Source organism: Coenobita brevimanus, chromosome 60, assembly GCF_032717465.1.
Source record: "Coenobita brevimanus isolate Jiangsu-jjx chromosome 60, ASM3271746v2, whole genome shotgun sequence".
NCBI classification, from domain to species: Eukaryota; Metazoa; Arthropoda; class Malacostraca; order Decapoda; family Coenobitidae; genus Coenobita; species Coenobita brevimanus.
The window spans coordinates 7979463-7999056 of NC_137013.1; positions in this window are offsets into that span (position 1 = coordinate 7979463).

A 19594-nucleotide genomic window follows, 5' to 3' on the forward strand; every position below is an offset into this window, starting at 1 on the left:
CTGACGGAAGCCGTGTTGACGATCAGAAAGAAAGTTGTGATAAGGAAAGATGCCTTAAAATTTTTCTATTGAGAATTGACTCGAAAACTTTTGAAATACAGGACGTTAAAGCAATTGGACGATAGTTGGGGGGTTGGGAGTGGTCACCCTTCTTTGGGACTGGCTGAATGAGAGCAAACTTCCAGCAAGAGGGAATTGAGTGTATCTTGATACCAGCTGTATGTGAGGATCAAAACGTTTCCTTATTTTTAGACACAGGCTCTCCAGTGAACTTAATAACACAAGAAGAAAGAGATAGAATTTTTAGAAATAAGAAGAAAGTAACTTTTCTGGAAGAATCTGGTTTAGACTTATATAGAGTAGATGGCAAACAAATTGCAGTAAAAGGTATGATACGGTTAAACATCAGTTTTACAGAGACTACAAGACCAATTTCTGCATTTTTTTTTTTTGTATATTGTTGAAATCTTAGCAATAGAAGCTGAAATGTTGCTGGGCTTAAGACGCATGAGAACAAAGAAAATAACTTTATTCTCACAAATGAATGGAATAGACTTTGATACTGAATTCATAGAAGAAATACCATCAGAGTCCTCACCGACTAGTAAAACAAAACCAAAAAGAATTGGTAATATTAAAAGCTTAAACAAACATACACAAACAGATGAGTGTATAGATCCACTCCCCCCTCCCCAGCCTCCAGGACTAGAAACCCAGGTAATGGTACTGTCTCATCAGTTTTTCCCATCCATCTCACCAATGATTTAGTTATACCGCCTAACTGCTACATGAAAGTTACCATAAAGAGCAAATTAAAAAATAGTACTGTTCTTATCTTGGAAGAATTATGTAAAGTAAAAGGATTGTCAGTAGAAAATGCATTATTTCAGCTGAACGACGATGGAGAAACTAAGATATTCCTTATTAATCACTTGAATGGGGAAGTACAGTTGACAAAGGGGTCTTGTATAATTAATATTGAAAAATGTCCTGCCCCCGTGATGGAAATAGTTTTAGCTGGAGTGACAAGTGAGACAAAATCTACGGATAGAGAAAGCATAAAAGAGAATTTAATTCACTCAGGTGAATTTGATGAAGAAACTGATTTGTTAAACCTGTTGGAAAAACATAGGGAATCCGTAGCATTACCCGGAGAACAATTAAGATGTACTAACCTGATTAACTACAAGATAACGTGCACCCAGACACACTGCCAATTTTCGTACCTGCCTATCGAGTCCCACAATCTCAACGTACACTCGCAAATCAGTATGTTGATGAAATGTTAAAACCTGGAATTACTGAGCCATCAGTCTCCCCGTGGAATATCCATTATTCTTCGTGCCCAAACGAAATGCAGAAATGCGTGCGGTAGTAGTTTACCGTCAACTAAACAGTCACACAATCCCAGTTCAGTTTCCCATGTCATTGGTAAGTGACATCCTACAGAAAAAAATGTATTTTCCACGACAGATTTGCTCAATGGATACTATCAAATTCCACTAGATCAGGAGTTACGTAAATACACTGCCTTTTTCACAAATACAGGACATTATCAGTACAGGAGAATGCCAATGGGACTGAAGACAACACCAGGCACTTTCCAATGCGTGATGAATTACTTATATTCTGGAATTCTAGGACAAGGAATATTCGTTTATCTTGATATAATATTCGCAACTAACGATATAAAAGATCATCTCCAGAAATTAGACCAACTCTTACAAAAGCTTGGTGATGCTGGTTTAAAAACTTATGCTTTCTAAATGCAAATTTTGCCTTAAGGAAATAAAATTCTTAGGCCACAAACTAAATGCTAAAGGTATTCACACCTCCGATGACAAAATACAGGCAGTGAGAGACTTCCCAGAACCCACTACGACAGACGAAGTTAGATAATTTTTAGGTCTAGTAGGGTATATAGCCTTTCCTCTATTCTTACTACTCAAAAAAGATGCTATATTCCAATGGGAAGAAAACAAAAACAAGCATTTAACGAATTAAAAAATAAACTTCAAATGCATCATGTTTGGCATATCCGGGTTTCACAAAACCATTTTTTATTTGCACAGACGCATCAATTAAAGGACTAGGGGTTGTATTGATGTAAGAAGATAAAAGAGGACAGACCCAACCAATTGCATTTGCCAGCAGACAATTAATAGGTGCAGAGAAAAATTATTCCACTACAGACTTACAGGCACTTGCAGTGGTTTTTGCATTACAAATGTTTCGAGATTTGGTATATGGTTACGAAATATACTTATTCACCGACCATAAACCGCTAGTGGGTATGTTTAAAAAACTCCTCTCTGGGAGGAGAGCAAGATGGAAATGTACAGTCGAAAACTACAATGCACATATTCATTACATACAAGGTAAAATGAATCTAGTAGCTGATGCATTATCCAGAAACCCAAAGACAATTAATGGCGCGGCATTAGATCTCAAAGGAAACATCCCAAACCACGATGAAATCTTGAAAGCACAAGGACTTGATCCAACATGGTCTAAAGTTATATACAAGTTAGAAAGTGGAGATGACATACAATTACCCAAACTACATATACCACTAGAACAATTCACAGTAATCACTAATGCCTTATACTGGATCAACCCAGAACAACCATAACGCCGAAGAAATAATAACCAATTAGTAGTACCTAATGGCACGATACCCCAAGTATTATGAACGATACACGATAGCCCACATGCAGGACATCCTGGGAAGGATAGGACATTCAAACAAGCCTAGTTGTTATATTACTGGCCATCATTACGAAAATACATGAACAATCATATAGATAGATGCGAATCATGTGCAAAACACAAAGGATACCCAATCACACCGGCACCTATACGTAATTACCCTGTACAACATCAACCATGGGACCTTGTCACGGTTGATTTACTCAAGATGCCATTATCATACAATAATAACCAATACCTATTCGTAGCAACGGATCATTTTTCCCGTTATGTAATTTTAGCTCCAATTAAGGATAAAACAGCAGAAATAGCAAATAATGTAATATGTCACTTTACTACCCCAAAAGTACTAATAAGCAATAATGGAGGTGAATTTAATTCTGATATTTTACCAGAAACATGTAAACAATAAAATATCAGAAAGGTTAACGTTTTAGCCCATCACCCAGCATCCAATGGATTAGTAGAGAGACAAAACAAAAAAGTATTAGATGTACTATGACATATTCTCAGGGAAAATTATGCAAGCTAGGATGATTGGATTCCCAGAGTAGAAGCATCAATTAATGGATCTATAAATAAGTCTATAGGAGACACACCACATTTCATTATATATGAGACAGATAAAAAACTACCATATGAAATTCTAGTAGGTCAAAACCTGCCCATATACAACTAGGATGATTACTCTAAACTCCGTTTACACGAATTCCAGGACATACATAAAAGTCAAAAAACAATTAACAACGTCCAAGGAAGAAATGATGGAGGCATTCAATAAAAAGGCAAGAGACTCACCTATCAGCTTAGGAGACATGTCTATGGTATCATTCATAAGAAAGACAATAAATTATCCTCGAAATTTGAGGGCCCATACGGAGTAATTAACATAAAAGCAAACAAAGTTTTAATTAGGTCACTGTCAAGTGGCAAAGAGAAACAAGTTTATATTGACCATTTGACCCACCCCGTCCTGACCGATTTTCCACCACTGACTCCCCCCAATCCCGACCAATTTTGGAAAAAAAATTTTTTTGGCTCAAATCTCTGCTTTTGGTGAGAAACATCGAAAATTCATAGAGAAATCGCTCACCTGAGGTTTAAAATACTTGACACAGGTAGCAGTACTCCTTACCTTACTGGGTTTTCTATCAGGCTGGCTCCAAAGAAAACGAGTTCTATGGGAGGGTAACTATTCCACACCACTCATAAACGGTATTTATTTATTTATTTGGTACGAATTTATATGTAGTACGAGAGTATATTAGTTTTCAAACAGTAATATATGGAATATAAACATTGTTTCACTCACTAACACATCAACATACCTGACCTTTTTTGGTGACATTACCTGATCATCATTTCTGACTGTTCCTCTAATGCTATGTAAACTTTGTCCTCCACATTGTCATTGACTGGGGAATCACTCTGGCCCTAAATGTCTTTATTGTCCAGGTCACTGGTAACAGGTGAATTGCCGAAACAATGGCATGCAGGCGGGGGGAGGTCATGTGGGGTAAGGCATTGTCCCTGCCTGGCATCTTGTAGAGGAAGGTGTCCCGTGTATACGTATCATAAATCACGAGCGAAAATTGAAAATTGTGCAAATTACGAACCTTGCAATTGCGCGACGTACTGATACGTCGATGGGTCTAGCTGTGACAGAATGCTGCGAAGTACCCATACGTTGATGGGACGCCTTGGGTTAAAATGAGTTTCAAGGGAACTATCCAATAATTATGCAGCCTCAGATACCACCGAACAACCGAACATAACTTATGAAACCAATCAAGAAAACAACAATAATTACAAAAATAAAGTCAATTCACATTCCAGACAATGAAACATAGATGCAACTGTTCAAAAAAAAAAATCTACAGTACATCTCAAAGGCTTTTGATCAAGTCTGGCATAAATCTTTAATTTCCAAACTGCCTTCTTACGGTTTCTATCCTTCTTTCTGTGCCTTCATCTCTAGCTTCCTTTCTGGTCATTCTATAGCCGTTGTTGTAGATGGCTATCGTTCTTCTCCTAGATCTATTAACAGTGGTGTTCCTCAGGGCTCTGTCCTATCACCAACTCTTTTCCTTTTATTCTTCAATGACCTTCTAAGGTGTACATCTAACCCTACCCACTCATATGCTGATGACTCCACCCTTCACATTTCCATTCGGTTCCCGCAACGCCCATCTCAACAGTTACTTCAACAGGCAAGGGATGAGGCTATGGCACACCTAATGTCTGACTTGGCTCGTATCTCTGACTGAGGTAAAAATAATCTGGTTGTTTTTAATGCATCAAAGACTCAGTTTTTGCACCTATCAACCCGACAAAATCTTCCACAGGTATACCCACTTATGTTTAACCCCTAAAACGCGGGGCGTCGCGTTTGCGACGCTTGCCAAAAAGGACATAACGGCGGATCGTCGCGTTTGCGATTCGAGTTAATTTTGAATAAACGCGGGCAAGGATGTTCCAGCTGGTATTGTCTATCAGTACCACCACCCTTTACCTACAATTAGCATACTTTACCTTTGTACTACTGACCTCCGTTGTTGCCAAGTATCGCGTTTTTCCCCCCTCCCCCCCCACCACTGCCCGGCCAGCCTGGCTGTGATACATGGCAGCGCTCTGACTGCTCAGAACTGTAAATCTACGCTCTCCTCTCACAAGCAGTTTATGCTAATAGGAAAGGCTTGTTTCCCCAGTTGTCACACTAGCTTTTTTTCGCACGGTTTGCCCCTATTTAGCGTCAGTTTACCGCAGGCTTTCAAAGTGACATTATGGCAAGTTCTAGCTCTTCTGAGTCAGTGCAAGTGACCGACAGGAACGAGAATAAAGTGACGGGCGTAAGGCAGAATAAAAAGCGTGCTGCGGTGATCTTTTGGGAAGTAATATGATTGAAAATAATGTAGTATACGTGTTTTTAGCTGTGAAAATGGAAATGTTTGTTGAGTGACGGGAAGACCGCCGCCGCGCTGCATGTCGGCCGTACGCTTCGTTGATTTTGGCCTTATTTTCAGTGCTTGTTGTACAAATACGGATTCCAAACTACCTGTAGGTTGTAGTATAAAGTTTACTGTGACAGAATGAGGCTGTGGTAGAGGGGAAACTGGGTTGCTGGAGGTGTGAAAGTGAAGATTTGGTTACCCAATTTTGCAAGTCTCCACAAGTCCTTAGGCTCACCACCTGTCTCCTTAGTCCATGAAGGCTCACCACCTGTCTCTGGAGAAAGCTGAATGTAAGTACTATCTGCCATACCAAGTATAATGTTCTAGGGTTAATCTCTGATTTTTGGCTAATATTTTTCTACAGGTACTCAGACCGCGATCGAACCCCGCCATCCGGGGGGGGGTCGGCTGTCCATTGGCCGCGTATTAGGGGTTAATAGTACTCAACTTAATCCTGCATCATCCTTGAACATGCTTGGGGTTTCATTTGCTCGGGACTTGTCTTGGAAAGATCATATTACATCTCTTGTAAAATCTGCTTCCAAGTGATTGGGTGTGCTAAGCCGACTCCATTCCTTCTTTGCCCCTGCACAATTGTTGACTCTATACAGGGGTTTTATCCACCCCTGTGTGGAGTACAACTCTCATGTGTGGGGAAGCTCCCCACATATAGCTCTTCTCAATAGGGTGGAGTCAAAGGCTTTTTGTCTCAACTTTCCCCCTCTTACTGACTCCCTTCAACCTCTGTCTCTTCGCCGCACTGTTGCATCTTTATCTCTTTTTTCTATCGCTACTTCAATGGCCACTGTTCCTCTGAACTGTCTACATGCACTCCTCCACTTCTACGACGGGTGCGTAGCACCCGTCTACTAGCTAACTCTCACCCCTTTTCTGTCCAACTCTCTAACGCAAGAGTTAACCGTTACACCCAATCCTTCATTTATGCAACAGGTCAACTCTGGAATTGTCTCCCTCTGTCTGTATTTCCTGTTCCCTATGATCTCCAGTCTTTCAACCGCAGTGTGTCCAGGCATCTGGAAATGAATGGATCTTGAATTTGGCTCTCTCTTGTATTTTGTTTTTCTCTTGGAAGGAACAGTTTTGCGGGCTCATGGCCTTTGGTTTCTTCTTCTTCACATAAAAAAAAAAATCATTTACATGATTTAAATATCGATTTAAACTCCATCTATAAATGAAATAACAAGCAAGTTATTGTTCTTCGTTAGTCAACCGTAACACACATGATCACTATCATCGACCACAGCATGACCATATTAGAAAATTAGTAGTTTTTTTTTTTTTTTTTCAGTAGGTAACGATGAAGGGACTTATACCATGGATTCTCCTCTACATAGCAAGAGGTTATGCTCACTTAGACCCCCAACACATAGTGTGGCAAGGATACCTCATAGCTCCAACGGCATCGACGTCAATAGTAAAAGATGTCACAAGTACTGAAATAAGCTTAGACTATTTATACGAATTACCTTCTTATCAAGAGAACATCGTCAAACCCATGAGGACCCTGGACTTCATGATAGAAGGGTATGTTTCACAAGCATATAACACAAAGAAAGTGGATGAAATAGTGAAGTTAGCGAAATGGGAGATAGAACAGGTGAAGTCAACTATGCTCATCATGGTCCAAGATCTCCCATCTCATGGAACGGAGGTATTGAGCGACACGAACAACATTACACGTACTCGCCAAAAGCTCGGTTTGTTTGATCTGGGTGGTGCAATTCTTGGGAATATCTTCGGATTGGCTACAGAGGACGACCTTCAAGAAATGAACAACAAATGTAATAAAATAGCTCAGGTACTAACATACCAAGATAAATTCATCGCAGGACATAAGTCAGCAATAAAAACAATTGTGAAAAATTTAAAAAAGGCGGAAAACATAGTTCTCAAAAGTGTAGATAAAATAAATGCCATGGAAGGGAATATAACACTTTTCCAACACTTGTCCATCATCACGGAACACATTGACACAATTTTACTCCAAATAGACAACACTAGAGTTTGTTCCAGGGCACTTATGCAAGGAATTTCGAATATCGGTAATGGCAAGATCACAATTGACCTACTTCCAGTTCATGAGCTATGCCAGATAATTAGTCAAGGCATACATAAACATAAATTGAAGCCTTTGTTCCGAAGTAGGGATTTCATGCAATATTATCCATATTTAGAAGCAACACTAACACCAACATCAGTAGTAGTTCATGTACCATTAATAACTGATGACCTGTTCACAGTATACCAAATACACCCCTTCCCTTCTAAGAATAATAACACTTTGGTCATCATCAACATGAACACAGACACTGAACTCATCATGGTCTCCAAGAGAAGGAACACTGTCACTTTCGCAAGTGAATCAACAATTGAATGAAAGTGCCGTACATCCTTACATGCTGTTCACCATTGTCCTGCGTACATCTTCACGTTTCAGTCTACTGGAATAGTCCCTTGTGAAATGGCTATCATAAGAAATCTCAACATTCATCATCACTGCAACTTCACTTTTGCTCTAGATAAGCTTGTACACCATTAATGCATCGGACACACACATTTTTTTTTTTTTTTCACTCATAACACATCTGTTTACATAATCTGTCCAGATATACCACCATTTCATACTTCAGCATCAGGATTATACATAGCACCAGACTACCGTGCGGTACTTACACCATCCATGTCCACTTTATCCACCATCAATCACTACGCCATCCTCAATCATATACACAATCATTTCCACCCACTACCTAATATGGACTTAAACATTAGCACAAGTATTAAGTTGACATCACCTAAGTTTGAAACAATGCAACTTATCAATGAAACAATGAAGCCCTAGGAGGATATGAGTTTGAGTATGTTCAACCCATATTATGTGTATAGCCCAGCACTTACTGTCTTTATAATCTTCTCTATTGTATTTGCAGTAGTGTTGTTCGCAATGAACAGAATGCATGCAAGAATTGCAAACATGGAGTCAGTTTTTAGCAGGGGTAGAGTATAAATTCAAGTAAACCCCCCTGAATGAAATGTACATATTTTGTGTATACTATTATTTATATTAAAAAAAATGGAATGATGCATGATAAAGAAGTATACCAGTATCATTAACTCTATATAAAATATTAATAGGTCTTACTGTAATCTTAACTTTGGACTTTTTTTTTTTTGCATATATGCATATGACTGTTATACATACAAATCTTACAATATGTCATACTATATATTATAACCAATTTAACTATATTGCATTTGTTCAATTATGTATACAACTTGTTTAAAATGTAATATTACTGGATCATTGCAATATTAACATGAATACTATGTCTATGCATTATTATAATCAATGTTATGTATTAATAGATTAGCATGTCAATGATCATTGCTGTCGGAGGACCGCCAGCTGGCGGGACCGAGTGATGTCAGGACTCCATATTATAATAATACAACTCATAGCATGATAGATAGATAGATAGGTAGGTAGATAGAAGCACCAGCCAAGGTGTGGAAGTGTGTCAGCGAGAATCGACCAAAGGAAATGAGTTCAGCAAGACTTAATCAACAGTATGCCAGTGGGTACTGGAAGCACTACATACACAAAGACATACAGGGTTCTAGAATCTTCTAACGACAGTGTTGCAGTCGTGGAGAGAGGAAATAAGAAAAGGGGTCCGACGAGACTTAGTTAGTAAATTACGTTCCTGTGTAATACACACACTGCTCAATTAGACTTTCCTTGAAGATAATAAATCACAATCAACTCCCTGTATTCATCTTCAACTTCTCCTGCCTTCGACTAGCACAATAACTTTAACCAAATCTCAAGATTAACATAATACAAGACCAAAGATTCACACACTCTCCTCATCAGTCTCTCACTCTCCATCCTCCCCACATATCCAAACGACCTCACTGTGTTTCTCATAATGTTTCATATCACATACACATCCACACCACAACGCTCCTTCACTTCCTCGTTTGTCAGTCTGTCTCTCCATGTGACTCCACATGTTCCTCGCAAATAACTCATTTCCACTACCCTCACTCTTGACTTCTGTCTCTCCAACAAGGTCCAAGTTTCACTTCCACACTTTAGAGTTGGTATCACAATACTGTCATCTAGTAGCTTTTTCACTTCCATGCTCACTTCTGTTTCTTATCACTGCTTTCAAGGAACCAGCAACTTTTCTTCTCTGTTGCACCTTTTCAAGCACTTCCCCCTCTAAACTTCCATCCTTACTCATCACACGACCCAAGTACTTAACCGCACTCACATATTCCATTTCCTCCTCCTCTTCCTCCTCCTCCTCCTCCTCCTCCTCATCATCATCATCATCATCATCATCATCATCATCACCATCATCATCATCATCATCATAATAATAACGATAATAATAATAATAATAATAATAATAATAATAATAATAATAATAATAACAATAATAATAATAATAACAGAAGAAGGAGAAGAATGTAATGAATGAAGAAAGGAGATAGAATGGAAAAGTGAATAAGAAAGAATACGAATTTAGCAACAACAACAACAACAAAATAGGAAAGGATAATGGGGAAAGACAGAGAACCCAAATAATGCAAAGATCACAAGAAGACAAAGAGCACTCAGAATGGAACATGCGCACCCTCTAATTTATCGGTCTAAGGGACGAACATTTGGCCTGGCCATGTGCCCATGACCTTCAACCGACTGTTCTCATAACTGAATTCCTTCATCCTTGTTAGATGATCAAGCCTTCCACCAAATTTAATCCAAATTGGACGAAAATAATTGAGATGATGTAGCCCTGTTACTGACTTTTGACGTAAAGTTTTTAAAATCGTATCACCTCATGGCTGCCCTTCCTCCATTCCACCAACAGCGATCCAGCTTAATCATGTGAGATATAGTCCTGAAATTCTGATTTTTTTTCCTGTGACCTTGACATTTGACCTATTGTTCTCAAAATAATTTCTCTTACTCCTTGGCAGACCTTCAACTCCCCCTACCTATTTTGTTCCAGATCGGATCAAAACTGGATGAGTTACAGTATACATTTCAATCACCAACAAACAGCGACATCTGAGCGAAACAATAGGCTCCCACGTTCCGCCCACAGACATAAAGAAGACAACAAGAGAAAGAACATGAAAATGGAGGAGGAGGAGAAAGACATTGCGATAATAAAAACAAATAGAAACGGTTGATGGAGGTAAAGAGAAATAGTAAATAGGTAATCACGAAAATATAAAATAACTGTTACTATCTCTCTTTCCCTCTCTGATCCCCTTTCCATCCTAGCCCCCACATTCCCCTGGGGCCTACTCCTACCTGCCCACCTCTCATCTCTCTTCGCCAACCAATATTCTCCCTTTAACACTGGTTATATAAAACAAGGACACTCTCTCTCTCTCTCTCTCTCTCTCTCTCTGCATTAATTGCCTTTTCATGGTTCCATCTTTAAGCCCACCATATCCATGTTCAGTGCTCTGATTTAAATTTGTTTGTAGAGTAACTCCGGCTGCACATTTTTACGTTTACTAATCAGACATGCACATGCCCTCCTGCCTCGGGCATGGAGAACTTAAACTCTATTATTTAAAAAAAAAAAAAAAAAAAAAGGCTCCCACTGTGAATTCACATTAAGATTCCTTGCTCTTAAGGTCACATCGGTGTTATGTGCAGAACCAAGAATTTAGGCTTAGGCCAACCGTTTGTCCTGTGACGTACGGTTGTGTTTATAAGAATGGATAAGCACCTACCCATTTTGCCCACTGTAGTGTCCAGTGATGGTGATATATGGAGCTAGTTCCCTTATTGCCTGGGACATTGAAAATCACTGCACCAGACAGTAAGTGAAACAATTACACTTGCCACAAGCAGTGGCCCTAACAGTGGATAATACGACCAGATATGTCTCCTTTATGGATGCGACTGTACTTTGTCTTGCCAGTACTAGGTAATGACATTCACCTTGGAGAAGACGTATTGCTATGATGGGATATATGAAGGTTGGATAAAATAATCGAGATTCAAAGCATAACATTTGAAATATGTCATCGATTGAAGGGATTAAGGTCTGCCTACATTAAAGCCTTAGTCGGACATAATGTGACGCAAAGCGATTTGATCATGAAAGAATGAATAAAATTTGAGAGACCAGCTCGTTTCACTGGCAGACACTCAGAGCAAGCCGTGTCTCACCGTCTCGAACGCTATGTCTAGCAGCGAGAAACGCCACACCCAGAATATGAACCAATGAAACTGGATATTCTTCCAGTTTTTATCTCAGCCCTCACGATTGCACAGACTTTGTGTAAAAGTGCATCAGAATATGTCCGACGATGGAAAGGTCCTGGGGCATCAGTAAAGCACACGTAGGATCATTACGTGTGTCGCCTCATAGAAAATCTATACATAATATTTTACTGTAAGCAGTATTTGCCTTCTTTATATCTGTCTATGTTTACACACACACACACATACACACACACAGATAGATAGATAGATAGATAGATAGATAGATAGATAGATAGGGTGTCCGAAAATTTACTCTGCAGTGAGAAATTTGCAATGACAGTAAAGTTATACATACGGTATTGCATATGAGACCTGTAAGTTGGGCAGCGTTGTGTGCAGACATGTCTTCAGGACTCTGGGGGACATTTCCAGCGTTTGCTGTAGGAGAAACTGCAATATCGTATGTAAAACTTCACTTTTAAACTTATTTAAACTTTTTCCACTGCACAGTAACTTTTTCGGCACCCTGTATATATATATATATATATATATATATATATATATATATATATATATATATATATATATATATATATAATATACACAGGTATGCAATCAAGAAACTGTCGCAACAGACAGAAGGACTGAATGACGAGTTAAAGTTTTTATGCTGTCCTTTGTTGGGTACTTTGCTGACATTTCTATTTTGTGTTTATCCGATCTGATTATCCCTCCTATCCCTTGTATTAGAGTGAATGACGGTGACGTTGACGACGACGACAATGATGATGATGATGATGACGGTAAGAAGAAAAAAAAAGTCGCTTAAGATGAGGGACGATTTTAGGAAAACAGGTAGCGAAACTTGCCTTTCGACTCACGATTAACTACAATCTTAAACTCTCTACAGGATCCTACAGAAGGTGAGTTAGGAAGGAGGTGAGGACTTGCAGGGAAAAAACAATGTGGAAAGACAGGGAGAGTTGAGACAGTATTATGTTCTCAGCCCTGGGACGCCAATTTCACGTTATTCTTACCATCAACAGGTTCATTCAACTTAGAAAAATCATCTGGACCTGTATAGATAATATACACCCTTAACAAATCCCTTCATTACTTGAGGACTTTTTGCAACTTATGATCATAAGTTAGCGGTAGGAATACACCAAACATGATGTAATCCGGATTCTAAAGCTGGGGTTATAAGACAAAAAAAAGGGACAATACTCACGAAGTGATGATCATTGACCATCTTATGTCCAAAGAAAAGTAATTCATTAAGAAAAAAAAGTCTTAAGTAAAGAAACCCAAGGGCAGGACAGGCATCTCACGTTTGGCAGAAAGTTTAAGTATTCCATCCTAGCTAATGGCAGATGATTTTACTCATTGTAGAATGAGTCGGAGCCTAATTAACACCATTGCTACCTTCGGTCTCCCCCGAAATTTACAAAACTATCTGATGGTACAAAAAATATCCAGACTGGCTTGTAAATAATGCTCCAATAGAAACTCATGTGGCAGTATCTTGTGTGTTGTGGGGATGGTTCAGTCGGCTAGTGTGGGTGTGGCTGTGGCATGTAGCAGCATCTTCTATATAGAGAGTTGCGACAACTGTGTTCCAACCCACCGGAATCAACCCAAAGGCAACGTGCCTCCCTGTGGCACGGGCAGCAAGGGCGGGCAAATTCAATGTCCAGCAAGCTTTTTCCTTTAAACTGCGATTAATTGGATTTCTTCATTAACTATGCCTCGAAGTGTTGCCTGGGAATCCTCTACCTGACCTGGACAAGGGATGATGATGCACTTTTTCCCCAGAAATCCTCAGAGAAGAAAGTCCGTCTAACTATGTATTGCCAGACGACATAATCCCATAAATGGTGATGCTTTGCCTTTGAGATAGTGGTTTTACAGGGAGGGGCACTTACCCTCCTCCAACCCACTTGCTGACACGTAAGGAACACCTGTGGGTTAGTTATATGGTTACGATCCAATGTTGTAAATGATTTCCTGCATTACAGAAAACTATTAGGCTTGTCACTCAGTGTAAAACCACCTGAAAATGAAAGAAGTGGCAGGAAAGATGGGAGAAATAGGAAGAGAGGACAGACACGGGAGGGTAGACACAGAAAATGGGTGATAAAGGTGAAGGAAGAAATAGGCAACACTATATCAAGAAAGTGGATGATGGTCGCCACCTCCTAGAAGAAAGTCATGGGAAACAAAGTAAGGTGGGAAAACTGGAAAGCAGATTATGTCATTTGTGTTTGGTAAGCTTAAAAATGGATTATATGAAAGATATTACTTGTAATACTAACATTTGGTCAATGAAACACTTCTTTATCATACAAATTAAACCATCTTTAGAATATCCCCGGCATTCTTGTAGCATATGGTCATAATCTTAACCAAAAAGTGTCATGCCACATATGGAGACTTGAGACTCTACAATAGTGGTAATGTCATAAAAAGACTTTGTAGTTACTTGTAGAGAAGTTATATATATTAGACTTGTGGACGAGCGGTTGTTATACTTGAGTAGCTTTGTAAGTAGATAATCTTCTTTCCCATTTGTCATTCAATGACAGGAGAGGTAAAGAATAGTATGGGACTATTTTTATTTGTCTTGGAAATATTAACAAGTCTCTCACACAGAGCGAAGTATAAAGTAGAGTCCCGCTAGCTATCTCCCTATCTCTCTCTCTCTCTCTTCCAAGTTGCTAAGCCTTTCTTCCCACTCCCTGCCGCTTCTATCGCCTCTCTCCTTCTGAGCTCTCTTTCCTAAATTCTGGTGAAACAGGAGTCGTGTCACGTGTGTTCACCGTGGTTGGAAAGTTCTAGAAGCCTGTGTGTGAGTATGTGTGTATGTGTGTGTATGGTCAACAAGGCTTTGTTCACCTGGTGTATCGCTGACAAACTAACTGCATCATCTCCTGACTGGCTACTTCCTAATCTGTCGTCAGCTTTTCCTCAGTGTAACTTGCAAGATCATTTCCCATTCCCAGGCTCGCATAGAGCTGTCTATCTGTCTATTTATCTATCTATCTAGTATGATTTGTAAATATAATATGGACTCATAACATTGCTCGGTCCACGCAGCTGAAGGTCCTCCGACAGCAATTATCATTGACACATGCTAATCTATTAGTACATAATATTGATTATAATATTGTATACATATAATATTTATAGTAAATAGTGATTATTCAGTAATATTACATTTTAAACAAGTTGTATACATATTTGAATAAATGCATTAAAAGTAAATTATTTAACTGTAATACAGTATGTACTTGAGTTATTGTAGTGAAATGCATACATGCAAGAAAAAAAAATAGTTTAAAATTAAGGATATGGTAAGAGTTATTGATATATCATTTAAAGATAATGGTACTGGTATGCCATACAAAAAACAAAAACAAGCATTTAACGAATTATAAAATAAACTTCAAATGCACCATGTTTGGCATATCCGGGTTTCACAAAACCATTTTTTATTTGCACAGACGCATCAATTAAAGGACTAGGGGTTGTAGTGATGCAAGAATATAAAAGAGGACAGACTCAACCAATTGCATTTGCCAGCAGACAATTAATAGGTGCAGAGAAAAATTATTCCACTACAGACTTAGAGGCACTTGCAGTGGTTTTTGCATTACAAAAGTTTCGAGATTTGGTATATGGTTACGAAATATACTTATTCACCGACCATAAACCGCTAGTGGATATGTTTAAAGAAAAACTCCTCTCTGGGAGGAGAGCAAGATGGAAATGTACAGTCGAAAACTACAAAGCACATATTCATTACATACAAGGTAAAATGAATCTAGTAACCGATGCATTATCCAGAAACCCAAAGACAATTAATGGCGCGGCATTAGATCTCAAAGGAAACATCCCAAACCACGATGAAATCTTGAAAGCACAAAGACTTGATCCAACATGGTCTAAAGTTATATACAAGTTAGAAAGTGGAGATGACATACAATTACCCAAACTACATATACCACTAGAACAATTCACAATAATCAATAATGCCTTATACAGGATCAACCCAGAACAACCATAACGCCGAAGAAATAATAACCAATTAGTAGTACCTAATGACATGATACCCCAAGTATTATGAACGATACACGATGACCCTCATGCAGGACATTCTGGGAAGGATAGGACATTCAAACAAGCCTAGTTGTTATATTACTGGCCATCATTACGAAAATATATGAACAATCATATAGATAGATGCGAATCATGTGCAAAACACAAAGGATACCCAATCACACCGGCACCTATACGTAATTACCCTGTACCACATCAACCATGGGACGTTGTCACAGTTGATTTACTCAAGATGCCATTATCATACAATAATAACCAATACCTATTCGTAGCAACGGATCATTTTTCCCGTTATGTAATTTTAGCTCCAATTAAGGATAAAACAGCAGAAATAGCAAAGGCAATAATAAATAAGGTAATATGTCACTTTACTACCCCAAAAGTACTAATAAGCAATAATGGAGGTGAATTTAATTCTGATATTTTACCAGAAACATGTAAACAATAAAATATCAAAAAGGTTAACGTTTTAGCCCATCACCCAGCATCCAATGGATTAGTAGAGAGACAAAACAAAAAAGTATTAGATGTACTATGACATATTCTCAGGGAAAATTATGCAAGCTAGGATGATTGGATTCCCAGAGTAGAAGCATCAATTAATGGATCTATAAATAAGTCTATAGGAGACACACCACATTTCATTATATATGAGACAGATAAAAAACTACCATATGAAATTCTAGTAGGTCAAAACCTGCCCATATACAACTAGGATGATTACTCTAAACTCCGTTTACATGAATTCCAGGACATACATACAAGAGTCAAAAAACAATTAACGACGTCCAAGGAAATGACGGAGGCATTTAATAAAAAGGCAAGAGACTCACCTATCAGCTTAGGAGACATTGTCTATGGTATCATTCATACGAAAAACAATAAATTATCCTCGAAATTTGAGGGCCCATACGGAGTAATTAACATAAAAGCAAACAAAGTTTTAATTAGGTCACTGTCAAGTGGCAAAGAGAAACAAGTTCATATTGACCATTTGACCCACCCCGTCCCAACCGATTTTCCACCATTGACTCCCCCCAATCCTGACCAATTTTGGAAAAAAAAAAAAAAATTGGCTCAAACCTCTGCTTTTGGTGAGAAACATCGAAAATTCATAGAGAAATCGCTCACCTGAGGTTTAAAATACTTGACACAGGTAGCAGTACTCCTTACCTTACTGGGTTTTCTATCAGGCTGGCTCCAAAGAAAACGAGTTCTATGGGAGGGTAACTATTCCACACCACTCATAAACGGTATTTATTGATTTATTTGGTACGAATTTATATGTAGTACGAGAGTATATTGATTTTCAAACAGTAATATAGGGAATATAAACATTGTTTCACTCACTAACACATCAACATACCTGACCTTTTTTGGTGACATTACCTGATCATCATTTCTGACTGTTTGTTCCTCTAATGCTATTTAAACTTTGTCCTCCACATTGTCATTGATTGTGGAATCACTCTGGCCCTAAATGTCTTTATTGGCCAGGTCACTGGTAACATGTGAATTGCCGAAACAATGGCGTGCAGGCGGGGGGAGGTCATGTGGGGTAAGGCATTGTCCCTGCCTGGCATCTTTTAGAGGAAGGTGTCCCGTGTATATGTATCATAAATCACAAGCGAAAATTGAAAATTGTGCAAATTATGAACCTTGCAATTGCGCGACGTACTGGTACATCGATGGGTCTAGCTGTGACAGAACGCTGTGAAGTACCCATACGTCGATGGGACGCCTTGGGTTAAAACGAGTTTCAAGGGAACTATCCAATAATTATACAGCCTCGGATAGCACCGAACAACCGAACATAACTTATGAAACCAATCAAGAAAACAACAATAATTACAAAAATAAAGTCAAGTCACATTCCAGACAATCAAACATAGATGCCACTGTTCAAAAAAAAAAAAAAAATCTACAGTACATCTCAAAGGCTTTTGATCGAGTCTGGCATAAATCTTCAATTTCCAAACTGCCCTCTTATGGTTTCTATCCTTCTTTCCGTGCCTTCATCTCTAGCTTCCTTTCTGGTCATTCTATAGCCGCTGTTGTAGACGGCTATCGTTCTTCTCCTAGATCTATTAACAGTGGTGTTCCTCAAGAACTCTCTTCCTTTTATTCATCAATGACCTTCTAAGCTGTACATCTAACTCTATCCACTCATACGCTGATGACTCCACCCTTCACCTTTCCATTCGATTCCCACAACGTCCATCTCAGCAGTTACTTCAACAGGCAAGGGATGAGGCTATGGCACACCTAATGTCTGACTTGGCTCGTATCTCTGACTGGGGTAAAAATAATTTGGTTGTTTTTAATGCATCAAAGACTCAGTTTTTGCACCTATCAACCCGACAAAATCTTCCACAGGTATACCCACTTATGTTTAATAATACTCAACTTTATCCTGCATCATCTTTGAACATGCTTGGGGTTTCATTTGCTTGGAACTTGTCTTGGAAAGATCATATTACATCTCTTGTAAAATCTGCTTCCAAGCGATTGGGTGTGATAAGCCAACTCCGTTCCTTCTTTGTCCCTGCACAATTGTTGACTATACAGGGGTTTTATCCACCCCTGTGTGGAGTACAACTCTCATGTGTGGGGAGGCTCCCCACATATAGCTCTTCTCAATAGGGTGGAGTCAAAGGCTTTTCGTCTCAACTCTCCCCCTCTTACTGACTCCCTTCAACCTCTGTCTCTTCGCCACAATGTTGCATCTTTATCTCTTTTCTATCGCTACTTCAATGGTCACTGTTCCTCTGAACTGTCTGCATGCATTCCTCCACTTCTACGACGGGTGCATAGCATCCGTCTAGCAGCTAACTCTCACCCCTTTTCTGTCCAACTCTCTAATGCAAGAGTTAACCGTTACTCCCAATCCTTCATTTATGCAACATGTCAACTCTGGAATTGTCTCCCTCTGTATTTCCTGTTCTCTATGATCTCCCGTCTTTCAACCGCAGTCGTCCAGGCATCTCCAAATGAATGGATCTTGAATTTGGCTCTCTCTTGTATTTTGTTTTTCTCTTGGAAAGAACAGTTTTGCGGGCTCATGGCCTTTGGTTCCTTCTTCTTCACATGAAAAAAAAATCATTTACATGAGATAAATATCGATTTAAACTCCATCTATAAATGAAATAACAAGCAAGTTATTGCTCTTCGTTAGTCAACCGTAACACACATGATCACTATTATCGACCACAGCATGACCATATTAGAAAATTAGTAGTTATTATTATTATTTTTTTTTCAGTAGGTAGCGATGAAGGGACTTATACCATGGATTCTCCTCTACATAGCAAGAGGTTATGCTCACTTAGACCCCCAACACATAGTATGGCAAGGATACCTCATAGCTCCAACGGCATCGACGTCAATCGTAAAAGATGTCATGAGTACTGAAATAAGCTCAGACTATTTTTACGAATTACCTTCTTATCTAGAGAACATCGTCAAACCCATGAGGACCCTGGACTTCATGATAGGAGGGTATGTTTCACAAGCATATAACACAAAGGAAGTGGATGAAATAGTGAAGTTAGCGAAA